This window comes from Buteo buteo, chromosome 11 (genome assembly GCF_964188355.1).
Source record: "Buteo buteo chromosome 11, bButBut1.hap1.1, whole genome shotgun sequence".
In the NCBI taxonomy this organism is placed as follows: domain Eukaryota; kingdom Metazoa; phylum Chordata; class Aves; order Accipitriformes; family Accipitridae; genus Buteo; species Buteo buteo.
The window spans coordinates 974298-995953 of NC_134181.1; the positions used below are offsets into that span (position 1 = coordinate 974298).

Genomic DNA, 21656 nt, shown 5'->3' on the forward strand with positions numbered 1-21656 from the left:
TAGACCAACAAATCCGCTGTAGGTAGATACACCCTGCACCCCCAGAACCATACATGCGTGCTTTTATCGAAAAGCGCATCCATCCCTCCATCTCCCCTCAGCAGCGCAGGAGGTGCAGCCTGCTCCCCCGCAGCATGCTGCTTCGACACCGTTTCTTACCCACGTTTTAAAAACCCAAACCACGTAGTTTGAAAAGCTTAATCTACAATTTCAGAGAGAAAAACATTTACAAATACGCAGCCCTGGATTTCACAATATGAATATGTATTTTTCCTGGAAAGAGCTACGTCCTCTGCCTCTCTATTCCTATTACATATAGATGCAGGAGTACTGAGCGTATATACTTACAAATAAAAATTCCCCCAAATGTTCCCGAACGGCTATAATGTCCTAGTATTGTTTCAATTATTTTCATTTGGGTTTGCATGGTTTTTGAAAGGCCGTAGCCCCAGTATGTGAAATTTGAACCACCAACGGTCCTGAGCGAGCCCTGGCAGCGGTGGGGTTGTCCACCCGTTAGCAAAAGGGACCCGAGCGCTGCAGCTGCTTATCAAATCAGTTTTATGTTTCTGAAATGAGTTCCTGCTGCTGAGCCTGAATTCATAGACAGTCAGGGGAAAAAAAAAATAGATGGATATAGCCCAAAACAAAACCTCTGAAAACACATCTAGGGTCCTGTCTCTTTGTGCATGTATAGAGACAGATGGGTATATTTGTTTTATACCTATGGAAACACGACATGCCGATTACATGTATGTGTGTGTGTGTGTGTGTATTGTATAGAAAATCCCTGCAAAAAAAAAAACATGTTATAAAGCCCTACGTTCTTGCTGTAGTTTCGTTTGCTTTACCAGAAGTAAACGAGTACTGTCCCTTTTTGCTGCCCTTTTTGCAGCACTGGCAGCCAGGCTTCTTTCTGATATTTTTCCATTCAGGAAGCACACGCATCGCTTGCTGAACGCAATCCTGTTTTTTCTTAAATTTACATTTTTTTCTTCAGCTAAACCAATCGGAGCAATAAAAAAAGCAAGCAGAATTTTGCTGTTTACTGTCCTTTTCCAACATGAATATAAGACCAGCCCTGTGAGCTACCCAGAATTTGCTTTTCTTTTTAGTACTTACTGGCCTGCTTAATGGTTTCTTTCTAATGTACATAAAATATAGAAGTAGAGAACAGAAACGTGGAAATGGACAGAATTGTCTGTTGACTTCAGGCATCGGAAGTGTTTTGTTGCAAATTCGAAGGTGCTAAAATCTCATCAATGAGTGGGAAATAGTGCTAAATACAAGCTCTGCTAACTTTATTTTTAATGATGACTTTAAAAAACGGGGATCAGCGAGGTGAATGTAAAAACTGTTAATCTTAAATTTCTACAAACCCAAGTGTCAGGGCAAGCATGTATGGTGCATCAAGCATAACAAGATGAAAACGAGGAGGTGTGGGTGAGGAGGGGGTCCGAGACACTTGCTTTTCTTGAATCCCTCTGAATACATTTCACAATTCATCAGTTTTTGTCTTTCCTGCCACGAGTGAGGACAATCAGACCAGACACCCATTAGATTTTTCATGCAATTTTTTTTTTTCTTGTTCATGACATGTTGGCAGGGAGGATGGCAATTCTGAAATCTTACCAAATGAGAAAAATGTCAGAAACTGAACTGACAGCTAGTGGTTACTATGGTGATAGGTGATATTGAAAAAAAAATAAAATAAGACTCAGTTAATTCAAAAGGAATCAAGTTCAGTATTTTTAAGCCAGTTGATATAGATGAAAACTTAATCCCGATACTGGGATGTTATCTTGTTTTAGCTAAGAGCCAAAGAAACCATTTGCTTGATTAGATAATTAACTAGATACAACCAAATATACAATGAAAATTACAGTTAAACCAAAAATAAAAGAATATTAATGTTATGTTTATAAAAAAGCAACAGTCATATTAGGAAAAAAAGCAGATTAGGGAAAATATTCTGCCTGTACGAGCAATCCAGAATCGTCCTCTCTACAATCACAATTACCTACACGGGTCCAGTTTTCTCCCATCAGTTTTGAGAGAGAAAGAGTAGTTTCGTTCAGTGACAAAGACAAATCAGCTGGAAGGTAAGGAAAGCTGCTGACTGATGTCTTCAATAGAAAGAAGGCTGCGCATGCAAGTTCTGCAGGAACCTGAATATCTCCATATTTGTGTTTATGTATTTTATGGGCTTTTTAAAAATTCTCAGGGGAGCTATTTATGGGGCCAAAATAACGCGAGATCTGGTGTTCGCATGGTACTTCCATCGAGGAATTGAAATACTAAAATGCCATGAGAACATCAGATCTCATGTTATTTCGGCTGCATTAATGGTTCCCTTAGGTATTAACAAAGCCCATGAAAAACAAACACAAATATTTGAGGCAGAAATATAAATGCTGGAATATCCACCGCCCCCCAACAGAAAGCCAGTACACCGCACACAAAAAAACCCTGCCTTTCTCTTCTTTGATCGCACATCCTAAAGAAAAAACTGTGTAACTGTGCACACGTAAAATTAATATTATATTGAAATTACTTGGCAACCGCCTCTGTCTTTCTGGCAGAAATTTAGTTTGCTCCCTCACGACCCCTGAGGAAGGTTATCTTAATACGGACGCACGTGAGGTTTTTAGGGGTACCGCCGCGAAAAACAACTTTTGAACGCAAAGATCGCCAAGACAATTTGAATTTCGAACGCGCTCCCTAGGTGGAAATGGGAGACGCGATGGATGGACGCGCGCCTCAACCACACAAAAGGTAGCCCTCCTATTTCGGGAGTTCGACCCGTTTCTGCGTTTATTGACGCCGCAATCACCGTTCTGCTGGGGAGGAGACCGAAAAGGGAAACGCTAAGAGAAAACCGGGTCCTTCCAGAACTGCGAGTTCGGAGGCAGACGCAGGATCCTTATTTATAACAACCAGTTGGTGTTTAATGAGGAGGAGGAAAGGGGGGGCGGGGGGGAGGGGACGGGCGCGGGGCCCGCGCGCGCTCCGGCGGGCGACACCGCCACCTGCCGGGGGAGGGGGGGACGGGCGGCGCGCGGAGCCGCGCGGGCGTCGAAGGCGGGCGAGGGGCCGGGGGGGAATAAAAAATAAAGATCTACAGAGATACAGATCCGCGGTCCCTGACACAGCGGCTCACCGTGCGCCGCTCCCCAGCCCCCGCAGCCTCTTACCTCCCCACTTCCCACCCGAAGCCCCCGGCCGCGGCCCAGGGCCCAGGTCCCGCACCCCAACGAGCGACCCCCGGGGTGTCCCGCAGCCAAGCCCGCGGTGTCCCGCGTGGGGCGGGCAGGCCTTCCCGCAGGGCCCCTCGAGGCCTGCCCACGGCCCGCCCCGGCCGCCCGCCCTCGCCCTCCGGCCGCCCGGGGCAGGACGAGGCCAGCCCGAGGGGCGCGTCACCCCCTGAGGCAAGACAGAGAGTGACAAGGTGGGGGGGAAGACCACCCCCCCGTCGCCATGTTACAGCTGGGGAGAGCGCTCTCCCTCAGAACCGGCGTCGGGGAGAGCACCCTCCCTCAGAACCGGCGTCGGGGACTCCCCTCGAGCTCGGCGCTGCCCGGCCTCCGCCCGGCCGTGAGGCGGCGGGACCCCCCCCCACCCCCGGAGCGGGAGTCCGCCCTGCCCCGTTCTGCGGCTCCGGGAGCACCAGGGGCGGCCCCCGCCGCCTCAGCCCACCTCGGCTTCCCCACCTACCTCCTCCGGGCAGGCGTCCGCTGGGGCTGGGGCCAGGGCAGGGCGACGACAGCCGCTGCGGGAGGAGAGGGGTGCAGGCGAGGGAGGACGCGTGAGGAGCTCCCTACGGTGGGCTCACAGGGCCGGAGGTGGGCTGGACGGGGCCGGAGGTGGGCTAGGTGGGGCCGGAGGTGGGCTAGACGGGGCCGGAGGTGGGCTGGACGGGGCCGGAGGTGGGCTAGACGGGGCTGGAGGTCGGCTAGACGGGGCCGGAGGTGGGCTAGACGGGGCCGGAGGTGGGCTAGACGGGGCCGGAGGTGGGCTAGACGGGGCTGGAGGTCGGCTAGATGGTGCTGGAGGTGGGCTCCCTGGGCTAGAGATGGGCTAGATGGAGCTAGAGGTGGGCTAGGCTGGGCTAGAGATGGGCTAGATGGAGCTGGAGGTGGGCTAGGCTGGGCCGGAGGTGGGCTAGACAGGACTGGAGGTGGGCTAGACGGGGCTGGAGGTGGGCTAGACGGGGCTGGAGGTGGGCTCCCTGGGCTGCCCCATCTGTGTCTGCAGCACTGATGGTCCCTTGTCACCAGCACAGCCCAGCAGGTAAAAGCGAGTCAAGCAGCTGCAAGAGGCTTTGCTTTGCAGGGCAGGGGGAGGTGGAAGGCAGCAAGTCAGAGACGGAACAGAAACTGGCTTCTGCTGTCGTTATCCCACACGGTATTCTGTGCATTATCCTGGAGTCGGGAAGTGGCCCCCATCATACCCAGCGCATCCCATACTCAACGATTGCATTTCTTGTGCAGCAAACCTGCTTTCTCCTCAAAAACACACACAAACTTACCAAGAAGTGATGGCCTGTAAACAGAAATTGCTTCTGAAATAGTTTCAACCTAGATCCACAATGCCAAACTTTCACTGCTTGTTTTAGGGAATGCAGATGCCTACTTGTTCCCATCCCAAACACAGGAACAGCAAATTTGGGAATCTTCACTGTCCTGGATGAGCCCTGCTGTCCTATGATGGCCGCACTACTGGGGTCGCCAAAGGCTCGAAGGTCAGGCAACACTGAGGATGCATTTCTGTCCCTGTAGGTAAGTTCACTGGAGCCAGGTTTTTAAGGAGAGTCCTGCTTTTTCAATGCAAATAGGATTGCTATCAGGATACATTTTCATCCCAGGTCTTTGTAGACAAAACATCTCCCCTGTATCAGTGATGGCTCCTATGTTTGATTGCATGTATTACTGCATTAAACTGCTTTGGGGGGAACATCAAAACAAGTTCTTTATATACTTGCATGAAAAAACTCTTGTCTAAACAACAGAATTACACTCAAAGTAAAAAATTGCCATTTTAAACTAAATGCAATTGCAAAAAAGGCTCTGGGTGATAAGGGAACAATAAGGTAAATAAACCAAACCCAAAAGATATGACAAACCTCACTTCAAGATAAAAACCAGTATAAATAACTGGTTTGGACTGTTTAAAACTATAATTATAAATGATGCTTTCATTATATGTGAAAAACAGAGACTGTTTAAAATTGAAGCCTATAGAAAAAAGTAAGTATTGCGTCCCTGTAAAACTACTTAAAAATCTCTATTAATAACTCAAAATATGGTAAATTCGGTGAAATCCTGAACACCAGCAAAGAGGTTTGTCTTCCAACCACCGCACCAGGAAATCTGTAAAATGACCATATGTAAATACACACTGAAAATGAATCTTAATTTTTTAGATACTTCAATAAAAATCAAAAGTGTTTTGGTTTTTTTTTAATGTGGTCTACAGTATCCTTTTTACTGGACATGGAGGTGGAGATCATAGTAGATTGCTAATGTTAACTAATCATAAAAGACAATTAAGAATAACACACTTTATTCTTGTCCCCTTCTTCCTTTTAAAAAATTCGATAATGAATTAAATTGTGATAAAATTTCCACTGGTATGTGGGATTATTGTTTCTTCCTTAATATTTTCAATTGAAAGCCAGATGGTGCCTTTTTGATACAGTACAAAATGCAGCGTAGAATTCTAGAGAAACCAGAGTCACCGCAATCTGTTATTTTTATGTGTACATAGATATACGTATGTACATCTGCACGTATGCGTTATAATGCAAACCACTGGTGACGTCTGGGCGCTGCTCAAGCAAACAGAAAGCCATCCTGCCCCAAAGAGCTGACACACTGACTTAACCTGAGATAGAATGAAAGGTCAGAGGAAAAGTGGGAGATAATAAGGAAAGAATAAAAACATGCTTAGAAACATGTAATCACATAAACTAACAGCACGCATAAAATAATGGTTTCAAATGGTTTTCATATATATGCTTGAAGAAAATAAAAATGCAAACCTCAACTGACCCATCACTGCCTTTCTGACACCTCAGCCCTGGTACCACGCCACGGTATGTAATCACGTACCTTTATTTCAACATACACACACACCTTAAATACAGGGGTTTTTTTTCTGTAATTGAGCCAGACCACACATATTCACTCATTAAGAATAAATCTATATGAACTACCTCCAGCATTTTTAAAGTAACACTGCTTGTGGGGTCTGCTGATATTTCAAAGAAACAAGAAACTATTTTCACATCTCATTCCCATAATGGATGAGCTGCGGAGCAGGGGAACACTCTGGAAACTGTTCAGTTTGTCACATGGACGTGGAAATTCCCTGATACTTCCACATTAGCCTTTCAAAGCCGAGCTGTTTTGCTGGTCTACTTGTATACATTAGGGACCGTGATGGTCACGGAAGGTCTTTTTGGTTTTTAATGGAAAAAAAGCATATGTAAATAATCCCTAATGATCAGGTCAGTGGTCTTGGGCTTAAAGCAGGGCTTCCCATTCCTTTTTCGTAACCCTCTGCTTTGTAATTCTGCAATAGCATTTCAAACACGGAAACCCAGAATTTTGCAGGAGCCTGGTGGCACTCGGTGCCTGTCCTCACCGGAGGTGAGCCGGCCAGCCAGTGAGGACCTTCCGTCGAGAGCCATCTGGTTCCTTCTCTGTTATCTGCAGGTGTCGTTAAACAATCTGACCAGAAATGCCACGTTTTGGGGTCCAGTTCTTATGTTGTTTATCCCATTTCAGTACATCTGAGTTCAATGAAATTAATCCTGATTTACAGCAGCAAGCAAGGAAAATAACAGTTCTAAGTGGTCGAACCTTTTACCAGCCCCCCGGTGCCAAAGTCTACCAGCTGTTAAGTCTATCAGTTTTGCTCTTTTCAATTTTTTCAGGCACATTCTACCTCCCCTTTCTGCTCAAAATTCAATTGCCTTCAATGGGATTTCTGCGTGAGGCGCACAGCTCGGTCACAGTCGCGGCGACCGATCTGCCCCGGGTTTCGGCAGAGGCCAAGACGCAGACGCCCTTCCCGGGGAGGACACCAACGGGGAGGGGGTCTCTGTGCCACGGGCGCTGCGCAGGATTAGCACCTGAGCAAGGTTTGATTTATAACGATTTAACAAATGCAAAGCACAGTTCTTTATCTGTTCTCATGCCGTTTGGTTCCAATAGTCATTGCAAACTGATTTGAGTTATTAGCGCTGCCGAGGTTAGCTATGCTCAAAAACCTGCATCGACTCGGCTCTGAAGGGGTTGCTTACGTAGGGGTAAGTTAGCCATGGCATCAAGGAGAAAAACAGGGTATTATTTTCACTGTCAAAGATGCTTTGAAAAGTTGTTTAAACAAAGTAAAGTAAAACACCTAACTATGAAAGTTATACAGAAACATGATCACTGAACTTTACATTTAGGAAGAATTAAGCTTTTAAAGAGTTTTTTCCACTGAAAAAAAGCCTTTAATGGTAGTTATCCAGGTGGCCCCTGGATTTATTGTTGGATTTCGCTTTGACTGCTATGGGGTTCCCAAGGGGACTATTACGTCAATAATTTCTAAGGCAACATTTTATTCCAGGTAACTGAAATTCCTTAGAAGATGAGAGCTTCAGCTTGGAGATTCTCGGATCCCATTTGAAATCACTCACACTGACTACAGAAGAATTTTTAAAATAAATTATTGCATAGGCTTCTGCTTTCAGCTATTTCTATAATCTATCTATATATATTTATAAACATTCTTTATATAACAATTCAGAACTTAATTCCCCCTGAAGCTATTAAAACTATGTATTTAATTACATTCATAAAGGAGTTGCCTGGGATACAGTTAAAACCTACCACTAATTCAACAGGTATTACACATTAACACACTTTGCAATTCTGAAAAATGAGTAATATGGGCCATACACTGTTTTCGTTCTGTGCATGGAACTCCCATCAGAGTCAGTCAACAGCCTTTATTTATAAAGTCTGGGGTTTTATGAAGAAGTCTATAATGACTATTTTTGGTCAAGCATAAAAGAAAAAGAAAAGACAGAAAGGTCTTTGAGTTTCCAATGTACAAAGCATATATGGCTAGTAGGAAAAGTAGAGTAGGACTTCTATCTAGACTAAACAAATTTCAGCATAAAATGATAAATGAATCGAGGAACTTACACTCTCAGATCCCAAATTATATTAAGTCACTGATTTTATGAAGCCAGAAAAGGTCATTGCATGATACTTACAAACTATAGTAAATAACTAAAATTTATGCAGTAGGATGATTTTAATCGTTAGTATTCTTAAAACCTTGAAAATCACACAATTTGTAACAAATCAGAAAAGTTAAACAGAAAATATAATTGTTTCTTTTAAGACCTATTATGTTTAATACCCGTTGGCCATATTTGTTCCACAGGTCACGTATAAAAATAAATTTACTATATTTCTTACATTTGATTAACAGAAAGAGCCTAATGATACGTGTCCAAATTCCCCGAACGGTTGTCTCTGCGCTAGTGTCTATATGGGCTTTCTTGCATAAACTGAAAACCATCTGTCATAAACATACAATCGCTTTTAAATCCACCACACCCATTCCTCCTGCTCCCCAAAAAGGATGCATGTCAAGTATGGTCTGCTCCTGAAATATTCCTTGCAAGTTGCTAAGTGGATATAAAAGAACACAGACCTAAAATAATCTGCAAATAACTGTAACACAAGCCCTGAAAAATGCTTTTGGATCTGGCAAGAGGCGGGGAGAAACGCATCCGTCGCCCGAGCCAACGCCAAGGCCGAATCTGGGCGAACCATGCGGGAGGACAGCGTTTGTCACTGGTTTATTTTGTAAATGTGAAAGATTATTACAAATCTTATTTAAATCAAGTTTCCTTTTGAATGTTTTCTTATAATTGAACAAGTGTTGAGCTGCACCGGGCTGTCACAGCTGTTACAATACATGAACCACACTTACAGTAACAGCTTTCGTTCCACATTTTTGTGGAGTAGTTTCCATAGCGCTGTGATCAGCGTTTGCATATTTTTATACCACTTGCATATTGAAAATAAACTCTGATGTTTAGCTTGCTTTCTCCAAGTGCATCTGGTACTTGAATTTCCTGAAAAACAAGCAGGCAACTATGATTTAAGAGCAAACAGTCGGGGTGCGACACCTTGTTTTACTTTTTATAAAGTTATTTTTAGCCTTCCTTTCCCTTAAAAGTGTAACTTAATAGTATTTGGGATGAGAGGGCTTGAAAATAGGCATTTATCTTAATTGTCATCCCCGAATTAAACGTTAGGGCAAACTTTTCCATTCACAACAACATACAACAGAATCAGATACTCTGCACGTAGCAATACGCTTTGCGTAATTACCTGTGCCTCAATTAAACCTTTTGACCGGACCAGGAGCACGGCGCTCAGCAGTTGGAATGGAAGGGCAGCGCCGGTGCCAGGCACCTGCTCCCCAGCTGGCCCCGGGGGGCTGCAGCAGCGCCCAGGGAGGGGACCCCGGCCCCGGCCCCCGCCGGGCTCTTGGCCCGCGGGCATCCCTCGGCCGTGGCGGGGCAACGAGGTGCAACCTAAGCAGCGGCCGGGCAGAGCACGGGCCCCGCTGCGAAGTTTACCCTTGCTCGAAGAGTCGCTTCGTTATTAGAAAAATAAACACCGGTTTACAAACTTGTGATTTAAAAGAAGTGCGGTTAGTGCGAGCTCTTCTTTCGGAAGCCAAGCAACGTCAGGACTGGGGCGGCTGTGCCTTGCTGCCTTCCCCTCCAAGGCGGCTCTGAATTGCCTGCAAGGGTTTATCGTGCAAAACCGCCCAACGCCCGCTGCCGAACCCCGCTTCCCCACGGCGCCGCTTCTCCCTGCTAAACGCCTTCCGAATTAGCAGACTGAAAATTAGCAAAATGCAGCACTGCTTTTCACTTTAAATTTTAATAAGAAACAGAGACATCTTCTCTCTCTCTTTCTTCTGCTGTTCCTCCCTCTCCTCTAAGAACAGAAGGCTGCTGGTGAAAGGAATGAAAATCTGGAAAGAATTTGGGGTGGACTGGCCAACCCCCTTTCATTTCCTTCAGATGTTTACAATCTAGCACCTTTCTGAAGACAAAGATGGGAAAAAAGCTATTTTTTCTTTTGACTGAAGGGTGAGACAGGGGGGTATTAAAAACTGATCAATGTAATTTTTTTCACAGAAGTATTTGCACATCTGTGAAATAATGTAATTTATGAAAAAAATCTTTTTATATGACATTCATGATTATAGCCTGATCTGGAGAATTATTCAAATATAAAATTAAATACTCAAAAACTAGCTGTGCTGTGGATGACTGAGCTTTTACCAGCTGTGCATCACACTTCTATAATTCTATTAAAAGTATATAAGTGAGGCTTTCCAAGTATGTCTGAGTCTCTTTTAAAAGGAATGTTACATTTCTAAATGGCTTTATGATCAGTTGCTTTTTGTTTTTTCTTGATTATCATCCCAGTTGTTGGATATGTTTTATCTGACTGTACAAAAAAATAAAACGGGAAGAAAAAGAAGAGGAATGCATACCCATGGAAAGCGCTCTATAAATTATATTGTATTTTATTATCACAGGGCTTAAGGAAAAATTGGCTCTTAAGAAAGGTTAAAAACCTTTAAAGTGAATTCTTCTGTTTGGTTAAAAGTACTTTTGCTTTAATATGATCCATCTGCAATCTGTACCGGGCCTACCCCCCGGGCCCGGGGCGGGCAGTGCTCCAGGGAACGGCGCGATGCCCGGGGGACCAGGGCACGGGGCAGCTGCTGCTGCCCAAAGAGAACAAGTTTGGGTCGCCTGTAACACCATCTCTCTCCTAACTTCCCTCCCAGCCAGACATCACGCTTGCTCTCAATTCGGACAGCGATTCCCGGATTTTTGAACAATTAATCGGGCGGAAGACGAGTGGCCATGTGCGCTCCCAGGTGTTATTTCACACCCCCGGCGTCACTCCCCGGAGCGGGATCCGGCGGAGAAGGCGCCGGGCGAAGGCAGCCCGCTCGGCTCAGCCACAGCGGACAGGGCTGTGCTGCCAGACCGGCTCCTTCTCGCAGGCACAGCCTCCGAAGAAAAGTTCAATCCTATTTTCTAAGCTTCAGTGTAACACTCGGTATGGATCCTCCACGGCTTTGTTATTATCTACAGGTTACAGAGAGTATAATCTTGAAATTGGGTGTTCCTTCCCATGCCACAAGCCAATATTTTGCCTAAAAGGGAAAATACAATCCTAAAACCCACCTAAATGCCGTGGTATAAACTAGCCATTAAAAGAAGAGCACCAACAAAAGGCCACATTAGTAAAAGACAGGGGCTGCAGTTACAGTTTAGCGAGGAGAGAGGCAAAATAAGGGATAAGATATTGTTTCTGCTGCCTAAGACAGACGGACTTTAATAACACTTAACAGAATGATGCACATTAACGATCTCAGAAAGCACTTCTTATGCCTCATCCATCATGCGGAGGAGAAAATGAAGCCTTCGACAGCATTAGGAATTATTCTAGATCTTGTCAGTAATTCGCAGCTTCTCGGTAGTATCGTAACACAAATTTGTGTGTATGAGACACTGACCATTAATCTAAGGGCTTTTTTTCCCTCGCCGCAGCGTGCTGAGAATGTATCAATTGTTTCATGGAGAAATTTCACAGATGAAACCTTACTAAATAAAACAGGGGAGAGGAAAGAGATATAGACAGAAACATAAACAACTGGAACTCGGAGACAAATTATTATCTTTAAAACAAAAACCACAATAAAATCTCCATATGTGTGTTTTTCTGAACGGGCAACAGGAAGCCTTCTTCACTGAAAATACGCAGAATATGCCGTGATTACAAAGTTATGCTCATACCTACAAACATACTTATATCTAATTTTCAAGAGGGCTTTTTTCTCCCCCTTTTTTTTTTTCCGGAGTATAGGAAAAAAATCCTGATTTCTCCTCCCAAGAGAGTCGTGTATTTTTACAAATAGTAGCAAAAGAAATTTCAATACAAAATGCCACGCGACTAAATAAACAATAGCTTTTGGCAACCTCTTCCTTAAGTCGCAATCTGCTGTTAATCGCATGATAGCTATTTCCACTGGAATCTGTACTACAAAGCAAAAGGTCCATAAATATTTGTACAGCAAACTCCTCAGAAAAAAGCTTCTCTCTGAGTACACTCCAAATTCATTTCTATACATGCAATGTAAAGATGAAAGCTAATGAGTTATATGAAGTTTATGATAAATTAAAAGTGTTCTGCTTCCAACCCCATCCGCCAGCAGATGCGTGTTTACACAGATATGATCGACCGCTCCACAACAAAACACTTGTCAGACAGAATGAGGCGAATTCGCCTCTGCGTGTGGAGGAGCTGAATTGTCTCAGGGACAAAAAAAAAAAAAAAAGATAGAATTTGATCAAATACTAATCAGGCAGCAATAATCAGCCTTGCAGTATCCTAAAACATACACTATTTTATCTCCATTGAAATAATGACATATATCCAAAAAGTCCTCAAAGAAACTTGGGTTTGGGTAATATATTGTGATTGCAGCAGATATGCGGGATTAAAATCAGTCTTGATCTTCAAACAGAATAAGAATGTATAGTTCTGTTTACTGCACATACATTTGTATATAAAAGATATGACAAATATTTTAGGTTATTTAGAAATCCGCATTTCTTTATTTTGAATTTTTACAGACCGAGTACTGGGAAAGTGATTTGACAGTCACAGGTAATGGACGCAAATTACAGACTAAACTCATTAGAAATTATAAACACTCATATAGTCTGTTAAACCCCTTGACAAAACCTGAAAATTAGAAATCCAATAACCAAGCATCAATAGGGTCTTTAACGGCTGGACAGATGTTTAAACTGCACGATGCTTGTGTCAGGAGTGAGACGAAACAGTTGAAAATCAAGGTTTGCATTAAATAACAAGGCATTGATGTCAGATCAGATCATTCGTATGAACTGTTTTAATCCGTCTTTTGCCATTAATTTAAGTCCTCCTGTTATGGTACAATTTTGTTGTTCTTTCGTTTTGCATAGCATTAAAAAATACAAAATAAGAAAATATGCAGATGAGACAGACTGTTCTCAGACAGGCAGTACAGCCACCCTCAGAACAGGACTGCTAGCCAGTGGGTATCTGCAGAAAAAGCTGGGGCTACCGTTTCAGAACAAAAATGTAGGTAACGCTTTCAAATAAAATATGGTCTGCAAGCTTTAATTTTTGGCTTGTTTAATTAAATCACAGGGGCAAATACTGCAAGAACGGTCACCTCACCAGCAGCAACTAAATAAATCCCAAGGAAGGGGCACTGGGATAGCAAAAGAAAAATTGTTTGCGTTCCTAATGTTCGGTCTGACCTGGAAAGGATAACAAAAGAATCTGGCATGAATATGTATTTTTATAGGGAGTGCTGCTGGTAAACATACCGAATAAAAGAGAGGGGATTATTTTAAAATACTTTCTCCTTAACTCTCAATATGTTTAATAGGATGGTATGAAAAACCATATATAAAGCGAAAGCATATTCGGCCCATACAAAATTCTTTAGAGCAGTAAAAAGGCAGCCAGATTTCAGCAAAAGAAAACAAACAAACACCAGAAATCCTGTAAAGCTCCAGCGTCTCCCCGCGAGCCTGCCTGCTCTCCAGCGCCGAGATAAAGACCCAATCTGCTCATCAAACACCTCCGGGCTCGGCCATCTAATAGGAACAAATTGGCAATGACTGCCCAAGCAAGTAACACAGGCCCACTGATTTGTAGATTGATACTGATGCCTAATGATCCCCTTGGGCAGATCAATAGCAACAATCCTCATCCCTGCCTTTCTTCTTTATTGGCACAGAGGAGCGAGGCGCGGGGCAGCCGTGCACGCGCGTGCGCTGTGCTTCAGGTGCACGGGGAGCACACGGCGCAGGTGCCGGTGGGCGACGGCCGGGGCCCGACGCACCCGGACCGCCTCTGAAACGGTGGCCGAGACGACGCCGTCGCGTCAGTTTTGTCCCAAGAGGTACAACGCCGCTCGTGCTTTCCCTTCATGTGGGTACTAACCGCGGCTGGGGGTGCGGCGTCCCTGCTCCCCCTGCACCCCTGCTGCCGGCAGCGCCGGCGGCCAGCGTGCACCTTGGGACGAGCCCGCGTCCACGGAGAGGGAAAGCGCGGAAACGCAGATACCGAGATGAAAAAAACCCATTGACGAGTTGGGATTTCTGGGAAGGGAAGGAAAGCGTGGCGTTTCGGTAGCAGGGGAACGAGGGAGGTGGTGACAGCGGGCGTTGTTTCGGAAAGCAGGGCACACAGGCGGGTGGGTTCATCCCACCCGTGGCTGTAATAGGGTTACGCTGCTCTCCTTCTCTTGAGGCTCTCGCCTTTTCCCTCCTCTCCTTTCAGTTGTCTTGTTGTCTCTTAGTGCACTAGAGTATGATCAATCAGGCAATTTCAGCGCAGGATTTTTATTCAGTTAACCGCGAGTCACTTTCATCCGCTTCCTCCAGCCCCACCCCTCGCAAGAATTAGGGATTCTCTATTTATTTATTAATCTAGTGAATACAGTTATCCCATTAGTATATCCATTTAAAGTCCCTGGTAATACCCAAGAAAAACTAATAGAGTTGCCTTGCTTTTTTCTTTTTCTTTTTTTTTTTTTCCCCCAGTGAATTAATGTAAGCGATGTTCTGCAGACTTGCAAGTGGTCATTTCCACATCGGGGTGCTGGCTGGCCTCACCAGCAGCGCTGAACTTCTCTGGCAATTGTCCTCTTTCCCTAGAACAACTGCGTATAAACGTTAAGACTTTATCAGATGTCCCCAAATTATCGGGTTAGGCAAACACAAGGGGAAAAAAAATTATCAGAAAGTTTGTGTCTACTGAATATGAAGTATTAATCTTGCCGTCAATTTGTACGTGGTGTCACCTGCGACGTCTCCCCCGGCCGGCCCCTTTGTACGCACGCCGGGGGTGCTGCCTAAAGCCTGAGCTCGGAGCAGAGCAGAGCGCGCAGGCACGATTTTTAAACCCCATTCAGGCTCGCAACCAACCGCCCGAGATCTGCTTTGTTCAGCAGTCACTCCGGTACTTTTATTCTTTATGGCTGTTTTATTAAAATGTGGATAAAGCAAAAGGCAAAGGATAAAAATTAAATTTCATTGACTGTAAATTTCTAAAACATCCCTCCAATAAAGGATTTTTCCTTTAATAACAAAAGCGTCTTTCCCATCTTTTCGCCTGTCTTGGCGTATAGTCGCAAGAAGAGCGGGACCGCGTTAAAATCTCTGTAACTCGACCCCCGTATTTCCTAAATTACCGATTTTCTGAGTCCTGCGTGCTGCCTTTTTTCTTAAACACAAAAAGTTCTCCCGGGGCCGGGGGTGGGGGGATCCGCACCACCGCCCGCTCCCCGGCGCTGACCATTTTAAAATTTAAATTTGGCACTAATGATAAGTATAATCATCGCAATCATCATCAGCACCGCCGCAACGCAAAGATGCATCCTGTTAGCCTCTGACATCAATCAGCCGCGCGGGGAAAGGGAAAAAAAAAAGAAAAAAAAAAAGGCAGGAGAGCCTCCCCGGCGCCCACCCGCCCACCCACCCACCCCCCCCCCCGCGGCCCGCCGGCAGCAGCGCCCGCCCGCAGTTAATTCCCCGCGTTATTATGTCATCCCCGCGCTAATCCCGGCCCTCGCACCTCCGACACTTTCACATGCAAATCGGCCGGGGAAGGCGCGGGGCTGCCCGCGCCCGCCTCGCGCGCAACACACCCCCCCCCCCACCCCCCCACCCCCACCCGCGGCCCCCCACGCGCGGCAGCCCCCCCCCCACGCGCGGCGCGGCGCGGGCCGGGCGAGCGCTCGGCGGGGAGGGGACGGCGGGAGCCGCACGTGTGACGGCGCAGCCCTGCCAGCTCATTTGCATATTCACATCAGCGCCGCTCCCAGCTGGCTGGAAGCGGCGGAGGAGCGAAGGTGTCCGCTCCGCCCGCCCCGCGCCGGCGGGAACCCGAAAGAGAGGGAGCGGGGGCGGGGGGGGCACCGGGGAGCTGGGGGGGGGCGCGCTGCCTTACCTCCGCGGCCGGCTCCCGCGCTCCGAGGAATTGCCCCTGGTTCCGCCAGAATTTTTTTGAGAGCCATCCTTCAGGGTTTTTAGTTCTCCCTTTCTCTCTCTTCCTCCTCCTCCTCCTCCTCCTCCTCTCCCCGTGTTGTGACTGGGTTTATGAAAAAAATAAAAAAAAAAAGACAACTCCATGTTAAGCTAGCAGTCAGGGCATGGTGAAGTCTGGGGCTACAGGGGGAGGGAGGAGAGGAGGGGAGGGTCACAGCTTCGTGCCTTACAAAAGGGAACCAAAAGCCGGTATATTTTTTTGAATATCCTACGCAAAACGCCGGCGCGCATATACGCGGAACGCAGGCGCGCGCCGGCCGGCGCGCGTGCCGCTAATTAGATTTTCACCAAAAACCGTCAAGGTTCAGCCTATGACGCAAATAAACGCAATGGCATTCCGCGTTAATGTGCGAACTCCAGCCCCAACCTGCCCTCCGGTTCCTCGGCGCGCGCAGACGCCCGAGCCGGGCCAGGGTTTATGGAGCGTGCAGCTTTATTTGCAAGAGCCCCTACGATGGTGGAGTGGCCAGGTTCAGCCTTAACCACACGTTACCCACTCGGGCTATTTCGCCGCAACCCGGCCGGTACGCTCCGGGTGTCTTTTTTGCACAAATTAATCGCACCGTTCCGTAGCTCCGGTGACAGGGGAGGAAAAAGCGTAATCGGAGTTGCGTACCCCCTTGCAAAAATGTCACAGAAGTAGCGTCCCCGTGGTTCGGGACTGGGTCTCCAGGAGCGCAGGCCTATTGTTCTAAAAAGACACAGCTTTTGTGAGCCGGTGTAGCGCAGACAGGCTGCCAACAGACTGCGTGGGCTCCTCCGAGGGGGAAAATCCCTTGCACCAAACCCACCGGCGCCGTGTGCGTCGCAGCCACTTTTTAACAACCTCGCATTCAGTGTTTGCTGAAAATACGTGGCGCGTACATGTGGCGCTTTTTTACAAACGTGTCGTTACCGTGAATGATGAAGGGCTTCGTTGCTTCCTAGTACAAGGTCTCAGATCAGACTGCTGACTGATTGCTGAGTTCCACTGTACACCTCAGAACGTGATTTCAGTGAGAGGATCAGGGGAAAAAAATGTACTTTATTAAACATTTTTTTGCATGCAGAATATTTAGGAACGGTCAAATTTATTTTTGCAATTGCCAAAAGCAAATTTGCTCCTAAGCTGAGCCGTCGCGAGTCGTGTTTCATCCCAGAGTACATTTTTATGGAGAAGTTATAAACCCCTGAAATATGCGTTGTCTATCAGAAATGCTGGGATGCTCTGTCAAACGTTCGAGCAGCACGGACCGCGCTGCTCGGATGCCGGGGCGACACAAGCAAGCGCAGAAGCGGTGTTTGCGGGTGGGTTTGTACAGTAAATACATGTGTATTTGGTAGCGGAGGGGCTGTGGCGGTGGCGAGGCAGACAATGGGAGCTGGAGGCGAGGAAGGAGGTAAAGGGGGGTCTGCCCGCACCCCCCCAGCCAGGTTGCGCAGGGAGCGGAGGAAAGCAGGTCACTCCTTATCAACTGGTTAAGCAAACGCCAAAACAAAGAGTGGTTCTTTATTTTGACGAGCTCTTGGCAGACACGCTTTCTTATAAAAAATAATTTCTCTGCCTTTGTTTCTCTTCTTCTCCTTCAAAGACAGTGGGAAGAGCGGTCTTTTGTATTCACGCCTGCTTTCCAAAGGAAGAAAGGTGATTTTTAAGAATCTGACCACTGCACATGAGTTACTTGTCCTCCCCCCAAAACAGATTTAAAAAAAAAAAGGAAAAAATCTTTGACAAGACTCAAAGGGTCCCTGAAATAAAGAAGAAAGAAAAAAACATCCAAAACATTAGACACAGAAACATTATATTTCAATATTATCATATGAATTAAATGTAATCCTTGAAGCGACTAGTCCCAGGGGTCACATATTAGGCCATTTTTTTCTTTTTTTTTTATTTAATAGAGGTCATCCAGGCTGAAAAGCAGAACCCAAATGAAAAGCATCTTCAATGTGGTTATAACATGAGCTGCACGAGGTCAGGCAGTGTCTTGTATGGCCTCATAAAAAATACATAACCAGACAGCCTAATAGTATTTCTTTGCATTCATTTTTGGATGGGAACTGGCGGGTGGGGGAGGGGGCTGATGGAGATAGGGACATATAAAAACCCCACATGTACATTTCCATAATGTGCAGCTTTTCATACATTTCAGTTAAGAAAAAATGAACATTCATTTTAAAAGGTACTTCGGTTAGCTTGCTTCAAAGGAACGATCCTAAATACAATTTCTGTGGTCCCTAAAAACAGAGGGAGGGTTTTAGCGTTGCCCATCTCATGCGCGCGCACACACACGCACGCGCGCGTTTTATTTTGGACAGTCATGCTACAGTCATGCTTAATTGGGAGTGCAACCGTGTTGGGCTTGCTTTCATTAAAAATTTCTAATGCACTTTGTTATTTGTCCATACACAAACACAGCCTGATTAATTTGAATTATTTCTCTTCTGAAAAGAAACACAGATGAACCCCCCCCAGTAACGTGGTTTCTGCTTTAATTTGCTCTCGCAGGGGAGGGGTTTACCCACCACGCGGGATTTATGCAGGTTGCAAAGATATGCTGGGTGGGAGAGAGGGCAAGAGAAAGGCAAGGCATAAAGGGAGGGGGGGGGTGTAAATAAAAATAAACAGTGCTAAAAACGCCGGGTGATAAGAGAATCTCTAAATATCATCTCCCTCCCCCCTCTCCCCAAATATAGCCTGGAGACGGGTGACCCTGCTGGGGAGCGGAGCCGCAGAGGTGACCCGATGCTAACCAGCCTGTTAGAACTAATAAGGTGTGCTCCTAAGCCAGGGGCTGACACTGGGGCATTGTGGAAATAACTCTCCTTGTTATTGCCCATCCTCAGCTTGAAATTTACTGCTCCTTTGCATTATTAAAGAGACAGCTTGCGTGCACTATGGGGGAGAGGCGCTGGGCAGGAGAAATAACTGTGCACGCTTTTTTTAATGTTATGTTTGTGCTCTCTGTAGTCTTTACATTAAGATTCGGAGCATTAAAGCATGCTGGGTTAATAGGTTGTTATTTATTATTTGAACTGTTTTCAAAAATAAAATCTGGTTTAGAAAAATAAAAATTATTTTTTCCCCCATGGCAAATGGTCAGAAAATAGGAAATGAGTGAAACATCTTGGAGAAGGTCAGACTGTGGCCAGTGGCAGGCCTTGTGGGACAAAACCCTTCCCCAAACATTTTCCAGTAGCACTGCTTCTCATTTACATCAGATGTTGAGCAGAGCTTAAAAAAAAAACCCCAGCGTGCTGGATAACAGGGATTACAAGATGGAAACAAAAAAGGACCCGCTGCAACGTGGGTCCATCCTCACAAGAGCAGTGTGAAAGGGTGTCAAACTACGGAGCTGTTTTGCATCTCTGGGTTCTCATTAGCTTTACAAGTAGCTGTGGAGAAAGGCAAAACTCAAAGATAGATGTGGGTGGAAAAATCTAGCATTCGTCTCCGTCTCAGTTCCCACAAACTCACCTTCCAGTTCTTCCAACAACCCACCCTCCTCCCACACGAGCTGACTTACAGAACAAAATCAGAATAACTGGTGCGGCTCCCCGGGAGCTGGCGTCCCTGCCGAGGGGCAGGCTGCGCGGGCGGCACAGCGACCCCAAGATGTACATTTGCACGTGACAGATCAAATTTTATAGAAAATGAGCTGAGCCGCTCTTTCAGATGATTTTACCATCTCTGAATCAGTTTTTATGGGCAGGCATTTTAAATTTTATTTTTGTAGGGGCTGGAAAGTCCGTATCGCACACACTCGGGTCATAGGGCAGAGCCCTGCAGCTGCTGCTTCCAGGGGAGTACCTACAATAATTAAGGCTCAAGTATTATTAATTTTCTGCAGCAAAGCAGCTGACTGCACATTGGAGACATCACTGGGAGTGGTGATCAATGATAAATAAAATCCTCAAGGTAAATACAGAATACAATTTAGCAGTCCACAGTGGACTGGCAGAACCAAGGGCTGCTTCTGATGGGACTCAGCCAAGGGGGTTGGTTGGTTTCTTAGTGGTTTATTGTCAGGGATTCCATGAAATCGGCTACCGGAGGGATGTGAGAGAATTCTTCATAGAACATGAGAGCCACAGCAATACTTTAGCTGTCCAAGCCAACTGGTTTTTCCTGCGCATTCAGAGACAACCCATTCTTCTAAAAGGTTAATGTGGTCAGCTGCTGGGAAGACCTGGGATGACAGCAGGAATCGATGCATAGTAATGTGATGAAATACAAGTAACTGCCAACATATACTGAAAGAATGGATCGCATCAGTCCTGCACATTTGGGGACCAAAGAGCAGCTCTGAAAGCAGGTATAATCTGAAATGAGAACAGAACACCTGGAGGGAACAAAGGGCCTCTGGGCATGCGGTGGAGATGGGTTGGGGCGGGGGGGACGCGGCAGCTTCCTTGGCTCGTGCTCTCCGTGGTTTTCACAGGACACGTGCCACGGAGCAGCCTGCACATCCCACGGCACCTCCGCCGGCAGCAGGACCCCAGGCTGAAGTATTTGCCCGCCAGCCCTGGGACACCGCTGCCGGCACTGCAGGAACCACGGCCGTGCTTGCTGTGCCACCTCCTCCGGAGGCTGGGTGGCATGCCGTGGATTGAAACGTCGGGGGGACCCGTGGGCAGAGACCAGCTGGATTCGCTGGTGTGACCCAAAGCTTTGAAAGGCGTACGTTGAGTGCTGCTTCTCACCGGCAGCATCAAAAACTATCAAGTCACTCAAAGTGCTTCATGTGCACTTAGGACGATCATTCTGGAATCACTGTCCAAACAATGTCTGAACGTGTTTGTAACTTCTGTTTTAAACCACTCTATCCTGATCACAAAACTAGCGAGAGTCAGTGTGGAGCATCACTGTACAAAGTAGGTTTAAATACAGAATGTCGCCATACATTTGTGGTAACAAATTACAAACAAAACGCATTGCTTTAGAGCAAAGGGATAACTGTCAGTTAAGACAGGGAAATTAAATCCAGATTTTTGATAGTGCCAAATATAAACAAGGAATTACAATTGATACCTGGATAAAGAGGCAAACCAGATGCCTTGCTGACCCCTCCCAGTTATTCCCTTTCTGGCATTCTGATTTTGTGAATCATCAAAAGCAGCCAAACTAGTCCTATCAGCTTCTGAACTTACAGATATTCATAACTCCTCTGTGCCCAAAGTATAAAGTTACTTTTATCAAAATGCTCTGTTATATGGCTGGACTTGCCTACGATGTATTTGACCATTTTTGCATATACATATTTTTAAACATATCCCTCCTGTAAGTAATAATAACAGCAACAAATGTGATGCTTCCTAATTTGGTTGGACTATCCGAACATTTCAGGGTAAAATCAAAGGTGTGGAGACTCAGAGGACTGCGTTAAGCAGCTCTTGTGCTCAGCCTTCAGGTGGTAAAGCTTAAGTAACTAGAGTATTAGAACCGTGACAACACTCTACT

General features: G+C 46.0%; 1 protein-coding gene and 1 long non-coding RNA gene across 2 annotated transcripts in view; one reads left to right on the forward strand and one right to left on the reverse strand.

The window, feature by feature from the left end:
- Nucleotides 1-21656, reverse strand: part of ZFHX3 (zinc finger homeobox 3) — a 665716-nt gene that overhangs the window by 528913 nt on the left and 115147 nt on the right. The window contains exon 3 of the mRNA XM_075039729.1: nt 16119-16259. The gene's annotated coding sequence lies outside the window, so the exon portion shown is untranslated. The remainder of the gene's footprint in view (nt 1-16118; nt 16260-21656) is intronic.
- On the forward strand, nt 4377-9095 carry LOC142036221 (uncharacterized). Its single transcript, XR_012652120.1, has 3 exons — nt 4377-4778; nt 6938-7144; nt 7618-9095. It is a non-coding gene; the product is annotated as an uncharacterized LOC142036221 (long non-coding RNA).